Here is an 8,520-nt window from a genome sequence, read left to right on the forward strand (position 1 = left end):
TGGTAGCAGTCAACAGAGTCTCTCAAGAAGATAGACAATTACACATGCGATAAATAACGCAGAAAACTACCCTAGAGAGGCGCTGAAAGGCTGAATACCCAATTAATAAACATATTCCAATAAATAAAGAGCCAGAAGCTCTCGTAAGACGACCACTGAGCATGAAAGGTGCAAAAGGCGAAGGCTTGTCAGGACAACAATAAATATCCAGTTGCACACAGCACTGAATCGCCTGAATCACATACCAACGGGCGTCAAAACGAATGGAATTCATACAACCGGACCCCGTCTCCCCATAAACTGCAGTAAGCGAGGAACGCCAAGGCCCTGACCTAAACAAGCACCCGAGAAGTATAGCCACCGCTGGTAGTCCGGGCCGCTGGTCGCCCTGGTTCGCCGTACCCAGATGTCCGCTTGCCCTCGTCGTACTGGTTCCCTCCGCGTTCCACCGCCTCCTCGATGCACCGCCAGGGATGTTGCTTCACAAGGATAATCGATACACAGAGGGAAATGTGGCGCCATAGACACATACGACTACGGGGGGCAGGGCAGAATCGATAAGGAGCTGTCGCCACAGCTTAGCGTTAATCGACCAGTACAGAAACCTGACTGTCAAAGTCCAGTTCCCATTTTGCGGCTAACCATTTCCGAGGTAGGACCTGTGACGCTCCATCGCTAGTCTTCCTAAATGACGTCGATCTGTGATGCAACAGCCTTCCGGACCTGAAGGACTCGTTTGCCATGGGATGCTGCCACACTGCCTTCGCCTTTGTTGGCTTGGGTGCCTCCTACCAGCAGACTCCCCAGAGGCCTAGCCGACGACACCTGGCGAGCTTCAGACTACGATCATCCCGAGTACAGTAGCTGCCGCCCACAGACCTGTATCTACGAGCAGACACCGGCATCGCTGGCCATCTCTCGCTGAGAGCCTCTGTACGACTGCGACTATTTTGTGCAGAGCTGGTGGGTGCTTTTTCTCAGGCGCCATCTACGTCAACGAGGGCGTCCTGGTAACCTACTATCTGTGCAGATGGCCACATTGCGGTCTTGGGGCATTTGTGTGTGGGCGGAAGTGGTCGACCATAACGCTGAATGCCCTCGTGTCCATATGCAGTCTAACGTCAGGCCACTGTCGCAGCTAAATGCCCCACAAATCAAGATACTGCATTACTCGTATTCGGCCGCCGGTGTCGCCGAGAGGTTCTAGGCGCTACAGTCTGGAACCGAGCGACCGCTCTGCCTCGGGCATGGATATCTGTGTGATGTCCTTAGGTTACTTAGGGGAATGATGACCACAGATGTTAAGTCCCATAGTGCTCAGAGCCATTTTAACCAACTCGTATTCGATCAGAAGACCAAATGGAGACCCACAATTAGGTCATTTTCAAACTCTGTCAGGTGTTGATAACTCTGCCTCACGCTGTGTCTTCCGTGGCGAACATTGATCATCGGTCACCGTTCACTCCTATACTACAGGTATGACACTACAGGTGAACGACACTAATGCACTCTGGTGTCACAGCGCGTTGCAGCTGTAATCATTTACATACCCACTAACGGTTTAAACGTGTACTGAAACTACATTGAATCACACTATGTCTTTTGAATGCTTCAGTTTCTTTCAGGTAGAGTATTTACGTAGATGGAAGTGTAGGTAGAGGTGAAGAGCTGCTTGGAGAAATCATATGGGAATCTTTGGAAAAAGGCGATGTTGTTATCGGCAAACCTGTTACACGCTTATAAAGGAGCACAGTCAGTCAGTTTATTCCCTCGCTCAGTTGAGGAATGAAAAGGGCAGAAAATAGCTAATATTGGTATGAGGTACTCTCTGTCGCTCACTGTGTACTGGCTTTCGGAGGACACAGAGAGTGAATCAGAACTCCACCGACAAACTTTCGGAGGTGGTATGGAGTAAACGAGAAAAAATGTCTAGTAAACAGGAACTCTGCTCTCCCTGCCTTAAGAGCTATGAACACGTGTTCAGTAGATGAGATCTATTTCAAACCAGCAAATATGAACAAGTGCTCACAGCCCTGAAGCTATGCACTTCGGAGCCCAGTTTAATGGACATTTTATTCTTGTTTTGACCATGCTGCTATCTCTAAAAGTTTGTCTGTGGAGTTTTGCTCCACCGTGGAAGTAGATGTAGTTGAATACAGTAGGTTATAATACTAACGGCCGGCCGCGGTGGCCGTGCTGTTCTGGCGCTGCAGTCCGGAACCGCGGGACTGCTAAGGTCGCAGGTTCGAATCCTGCCTCGGGCATGGGTGTGTGTGATGTCCTTAGGTTAGTTAGGTTTAAGTAGTTCTAAGTTCTAGGGGACTTATGACCTAAGATGTTGAGTCCCATAGTGCTGAGAGCCATTTGAACCATTTTTTAATACTAACGCGTGTATTACGTTTACACATTGCGGAGAACTATGAAACCAGACGGCTCTCTTCCACGCGATAACAAACGACTATGGCATCAGAAAGAATATTAGCTCAGAGAGATAAAATGATTAACAATATAGGATAGCTGTCTGCTCGTCATAACTAAACCATGCGGAATGGCTGCGCGGTTAGATGCGCCAAGTCACGGATTGCGCGGCCCCTCCCGCCGGAGGTTTGAGTTCTACCTCGGGTATGGGTGTGTGTATTGTTCTTAGCATAAGTTAATTTAACCGGCCGGAGTGGCCGAGCGGTTTTAGGAGCTACAGTCTGCGACCGCGTGACCGCTACAGTCGCAGGTTCGAATCCTGCCTGAGGCATGGATGTGTGTGATGTCCTTAGGTTAACTAGGTTTAAGTAACTTCCTGGCAGATTAAAACTGTGTGCCCGACCGAGACTCGAACTCGGGACCTTTGCCTTTCGCGGGCAAGTGCTCTACCAACTGAGTTACCGAAGCACGACTCACGCCCCGTACTCACAGCTTTACTTCTGCCAGTACCTCGTCCCCTACCTTCCAAACTATACAGAAGCTCTCCTGCGAACCTTGCAGAACTAGCACTCCTGAAAGAAAGGATATTGCGGAGACATGGCTTAGCCACAGCCTGGGGGATGTTTCCAGAATGAGATTTTCACTCTGCAGCGGAGTGTGCGCTGATATGAAACTTCCTGGCAGATTAAAACTGTGTGCCCGACCGAGTTTGGAAGGTAGGAGGCGATATACTGGCAGAAGTAAAGCTGTGAGTACCGGGCGTGAATCGTGCTTCGGTAGCTCAGTTGGTAGAGCACTTGCCCGCGAAAGGCAAAGGTCCCGAGTTCGAGTCTCGGTCGGGCACACAGTTTTAATCTGCCAGGAAGTTTCATATCAGCGCACACTCCGCTGCAGAGTGAAAATTTCATTCTAGGTTTAAGTAGTTCTAAATTCTATGGGACTGATGACCTCAGAAGTTAAGTCCCATAGTGCTCAGAGCCATTTGAACCATTAAGTTAATTTAAGTAGTGTGTAAGGCTAGGGACCGATGACCTCAACAGTTTGGACACTCAGGAATTCACACACATTTTGAAATCATAACTAGGCTCTGGCACAGCTGAGCGCAGAATGAAGAAAGAAGTATACATGTTCAGATGTACATTCGTATCTTAATAACCTATTGCTTAATGAATACAACCAGGCTGCTGCAAAATGATCTGTGTTGCAACTTCCTTTCATAATGCAGACAAGATCTCAAATTAGTAAGAACAAATTACTACGGAGAGTACGAAAAGCAAAGTGACCGTGGCAGCCGAATATTAATTAGTCCCTCCCATTTCGCGGCAATTATTACTTCGCTAATTTATAGCCAGGCACCATTCCGTCTGTCACGTGGCCCGCTGGAGACCATGCGTCTTCTTTGCACAGAAGTATGATTTACAACGGCGGCAGGCGGCAGCGGCAGCGACAGCGACGGCGGCGTCGGCATATCCGACGAGACGGGACGCCTCCTACGCGCCGGTTTCGCGCTGGCCCCGCGATGCTATTGAGTTATTAAATCTGACCGGTTATAAATTATTTCCCGGCCGGAGAAGCACGTTAGCAATGCGCGAAGCGGCCCAGGTGGACGGAGCCGAAAATAGCCGGGGCGCGCGGCGGCAGGCGATCGGCCGTATCGGAATCCGGACGCGTCCGACGGCCGGCGCGTCGCATTCCACGGCGCTAGCACCCCGTCGAGATCTGTCGGCCGAGCGCCCCCTCTCGTTACAGTCGCTTTCTGGACCGTGACGGGGGCCTCAGGCTGTCCCTGTCCTGTTGTCGTCCTCGCAACGGATGACATATCTCACTTATTGATTAGCGTTTTGAACACCGACCGCAGCTGGAAAATTGCATTGAGCACCAAAAACGCATCAACATAGTACACCGTCGCTGCACACACGGGACACACTGACTGACACACGTACATGCACACATTCACAACGAAGACATACACTAATTTTATATTTTGTCTGGTACGACTGAAGACAATTACAGATTCATGAAATACACTGCCAGGAGAAACCTAGTCTATCGAGAGAGATGACGTCGATTTTGATCCGATGACGGCATATGCGACTTGTGATAATGGTTTGAACGACGTCCGCCAATAGACAAAGTTGTGGCGTAGCCAACAGAATGCCATCTGTGACCACCCTTTAATAGGGAATGCTCAGAATGGTTCAAACGTGTGAACTAGTCATTTAGCGAAGCCACGGAGATTTACACGTGCTTCCTACAGTCAACGTAGCGAGTTTGAAACGGGTCAAATTGTGACGAACGGAGTGGCGGAATGGTCCTTTCGGAGAACTACCACACAAACTGGACGTACTGCGACAGGAGTGCTGTGATCAGTGGTCAAGTGAACATTTTCACACCCGTAAACGAAGCTCTGGACATCTACGTAGAATAGACGCCCGCCAGGAAAGTCGTATTGTAAGGGCAGCAGTGGCAAGTCGTACAGATACCGTGGAACAGATAAGGGGGCTTGTGAGCACAGACGTATCACCACGAACAGTTGCGAACCAGTTATTATCAGTGGGACTACGGGTCATCGTATTGTAAGGGCAGCAGAGGCGGATCGTGCAGCTACCATAGCACATGTAAGAGGTTTTTCGACGACATACACTCCTGGAAATGGAAAAAAGAACACATTGACACCGGTGTGTCAGACCCACCATACTTGCTCCGGACACTGCGAGAGGGCTATACAAGCAATGATCACACGCACGGCACAGCGGACACACCAGGAACCGCGGTGTTGGCCGTCGAATGGCGCTAGCTGCGCAGCATTTGTGCACCGCCGCCGTCAGTGTCAGCCAGTTTGCCGTGGCATACGGAGCTCCATCGCAGGCTTTAACACTGGTAGCATGCCGCGACAGCGTGGACGTGAACCGTATGTGCAGTTGACGGACTTTGAGCGAGGGCGTATAGTGGGCATGCGGGAGGCCGGGTGCACGTACCGCCGAATTGCTCAACACGTGGGGCGTGAGGTCTCCACAGTACATCGATGTTGTCGCCAGTGGTCGGCGAAAGGTGCACGTGCCCGTCGACCTGCGACCGGACCGCAGCGACGCACGGATGCACGCCAAGACCGTAGGATCCTACGCAGTGCCGTAGGGGACCGCACCGCCACTTCCCAGCAAAATAGGGACACTGTTGCTCCTGGGGTATCGGCGAGGACCATTCGCAACCGTCTCCATGAAGCTGGGCTACGGTCCCGCACACCGTTAGGCCGTCTTCCGCTCACGCCCCAACATCGTGCAGCCCGCCTCCAGTGGTGTCGCGACAGGCGTGAATGGAGGGACGAATGGAGACGTGTCGTCTTCAGCGATGAGAGTCGCTTCTGCCTTGGTGCCAATGATGGTCGTATGCGTGTGGCGCCGTGCAGGTGAGCGCCACAATCAGGTCTGCATACGACCGAGGCACACAGGGCCAACACCCGGCATCATGGTGTGGGGAGCGATCTCCTACACTGGCCGTACACCACTGGTGATCGTCGAGGGGACACTGAATAGTGCACGGTACATCCAAACCGTCATCGAACCCATCGTTCTACCTTTCCTAGAGCGGCAAGGGAACTTGCTGTTCCAACAGGACAATGCACGTCCGCATGTATCCCGTGCCACCCAACGTGCTCTAGAAGGTGTAAGTCAACTACCCTGGCCAGCAAGATCTCCGGATCTGTCCCCCATTGAGCATGTTTGGGACTGGATGAAGCGTCGTCTCACGCGGTCTGCACGTCCAGCACGAACGCTGGTCCAACTGAGGCGCCAGGTGGAAATGGCATGGCAAGCCGTTCCACAGGACTACATCCAGCATCTCTACGATCGTCTCGATGGGAGAATAGCAGCCTGCATTGCTGCGAAAGGTGGATATACACTGTACTAGTGCCGACATTGTGCATGCTCTGTTGCCTGTGTCTATGTGCCTGTGGTTCTGTCAGTGTGATCATGTGATGTATCTGACCCCAGGAATGTGTCAATAAAGTTTCCCCTTCCTGGGACAATGAATTCACGGTGTTCTTATTTCAATTTCCAGGAGTGTAGTTCTATGGAGATAAGCAGCGATTAATTTGCTTATAATCAATTATTCAACATGACAGCCACAATCGCATTATCTATTTTGCCACCAACCAGTTTCAACCCGCGATGGGGTCATCTTCAGGGCAATTTACACCATTTGGTCGCTCGCTGGAGTACAGTGAGGCCTGATAGTTACCAACCGTGCACAGGCAGGGTGACGACTCCAGCGAACGACCAAATGGTGTAAATTGCCCTGAAGATGACCCCATCGCGGGTTGAAACCGGTTGGCGGCCAAATAAATAATGCCATTGTGACTGTCATTTTGAGTGATTGATTACATTTAAGAGGGCTTGTGAGCACAGACTGCCAACGAAAAATGTTCAAATGTGTGTGAATTCCTAAGGGACCAAACTGATGAGGTCATCCGCCCCTAGACTTACACACCACGTAAACTAAGTTATGCTAAGAACAACAAACACACACACCCATGCCCAAGGGAGGACTCGAACCTCCGGCAGGAGAGGCCGCGCAATCAGTTGCATGACGCCTCTAACCGCGCGGCCATTCCGCGCGGCTAGACTGTCAACACAAACTGTTGCGAACCAGTTATTAGCAATGGGACTATGGATACACACACCTCTATCTCGTGTTCCACTCACGCCACAGCATCGATGTACACGGCTTGACTGGTGCCGTCAGAGGCTCACTTGGAAGATGGAATGACACCCGTGATATTCAGCGATGAAAGCAGGTTCTGCTTGGACGTATGTGACGGTCGTTTCCACGTAAGACGTAGACCTGGTGAGCGCTGTCTCGTGGAGTTCATTCGTCCAACACACAGGTCCCACATCCGTTTTTTTTGCCGTTCTTGCAACAGGAAAGTAAGGTGTTATTCCAACAGGATAATGCTCACCCACACACTGCCCATGAAACTCAACGTCCTCAGTAAGAAGTTCAGCAACTTTCCTGACCACAACGATCTCCGGACTTGTCTCTAATGGAGAACATGTGGGATATAATTGGACTAGATGGGACTCGTACGACTTGTCAACGAACGACTCTTGCAGAACGATGTGTACAGGTGGATTAGGCCTGGCACAACGTGTTCTATGACTGTATTCGGCATCCATAAGATCGACTGAATGTCTGAGTTAGCGTACCTGGTACTTCAGAAGCTCTTGTGGTATTGTTTTGTAAATGTAATCATTTCATGTATTCCATATGCAATGTTGCTGTAATAAATATAGAATGAATTGGAAACCTCTAAAAGGGTGTACTTTCTTTCGGCAGTCCCAATCCCTCAATTCTGACTAAGGTTCCTTGGAGGTTTCCCTTGGTCACCAAGAGAATTCTTGACACAGAAATCCCTCACAGATATTCCCAGTTGGGATTGTCTCGGCCCTGCTCCCAGACTGATGGCTCATTTGGCTAAAAAGAACCGTTCTGCTCCTTGGGGTAGCAGCGCTATGATTTCTACCTATACACTACCGTAAAATGACAAATCTTCACCCTCGGTGTTTGTCCCTCGATGTAGCAAGTTCCGTCCTTTTGGCTCTCTACCTCCACTTGGTGGTGGAGACCCACTGTCTTGTTGGCTGGAAGGTACACTGCTCTGCAAAACTTACCGACGAACTACATAAAGTAACAATTCATAGTAATTGTCCGATGAAAATGGAAGTGTGGGAGATTGTTGCGCGACATCTACCATCTGCACACAGGAAGCTGAAGGGCACATGGTGTGAGGTCAACGCGACTACAGCTACAAGTGGGACTTGACGCACAAGAAGTCGAAGGAGCGGAAAAGACGGTGTGTCAATCAGCGAGTAGTTACGGTGCACTGTGGTGGAATTCTTCATAACAACATGGCCCAGAGACAACATCTGGATGACTTCACATGGGGAAGAAACATAGGGAAACTTGAAGGAGGATGAAATATGGCGAGTGTAGCTCAAGATTTTTACATTGCTCACAGGATTGCTTTACGTGGATTGGAAGCCTTATGAACCATGGCGGTCCAAATGAAAGGAGGTGGTCGACGACAGTCAACTAGAGCAGAATATG

Source organism: Schistocerca nitens, chromosome 5 (genome assembly GCF_023898315.1).
Source record: "Schistocerca nitens isolate TAMUIC-IGC-003100 chromosome 5, iqSchNite1.1, whole genome shotgun sequence".
NCBI classification, from domain to species: Eukaryota; Metazoa; Arthropoda; class Insecta; order Orthoptera; family Acrididae; genus Schistocerca; species Schistocerca nitens.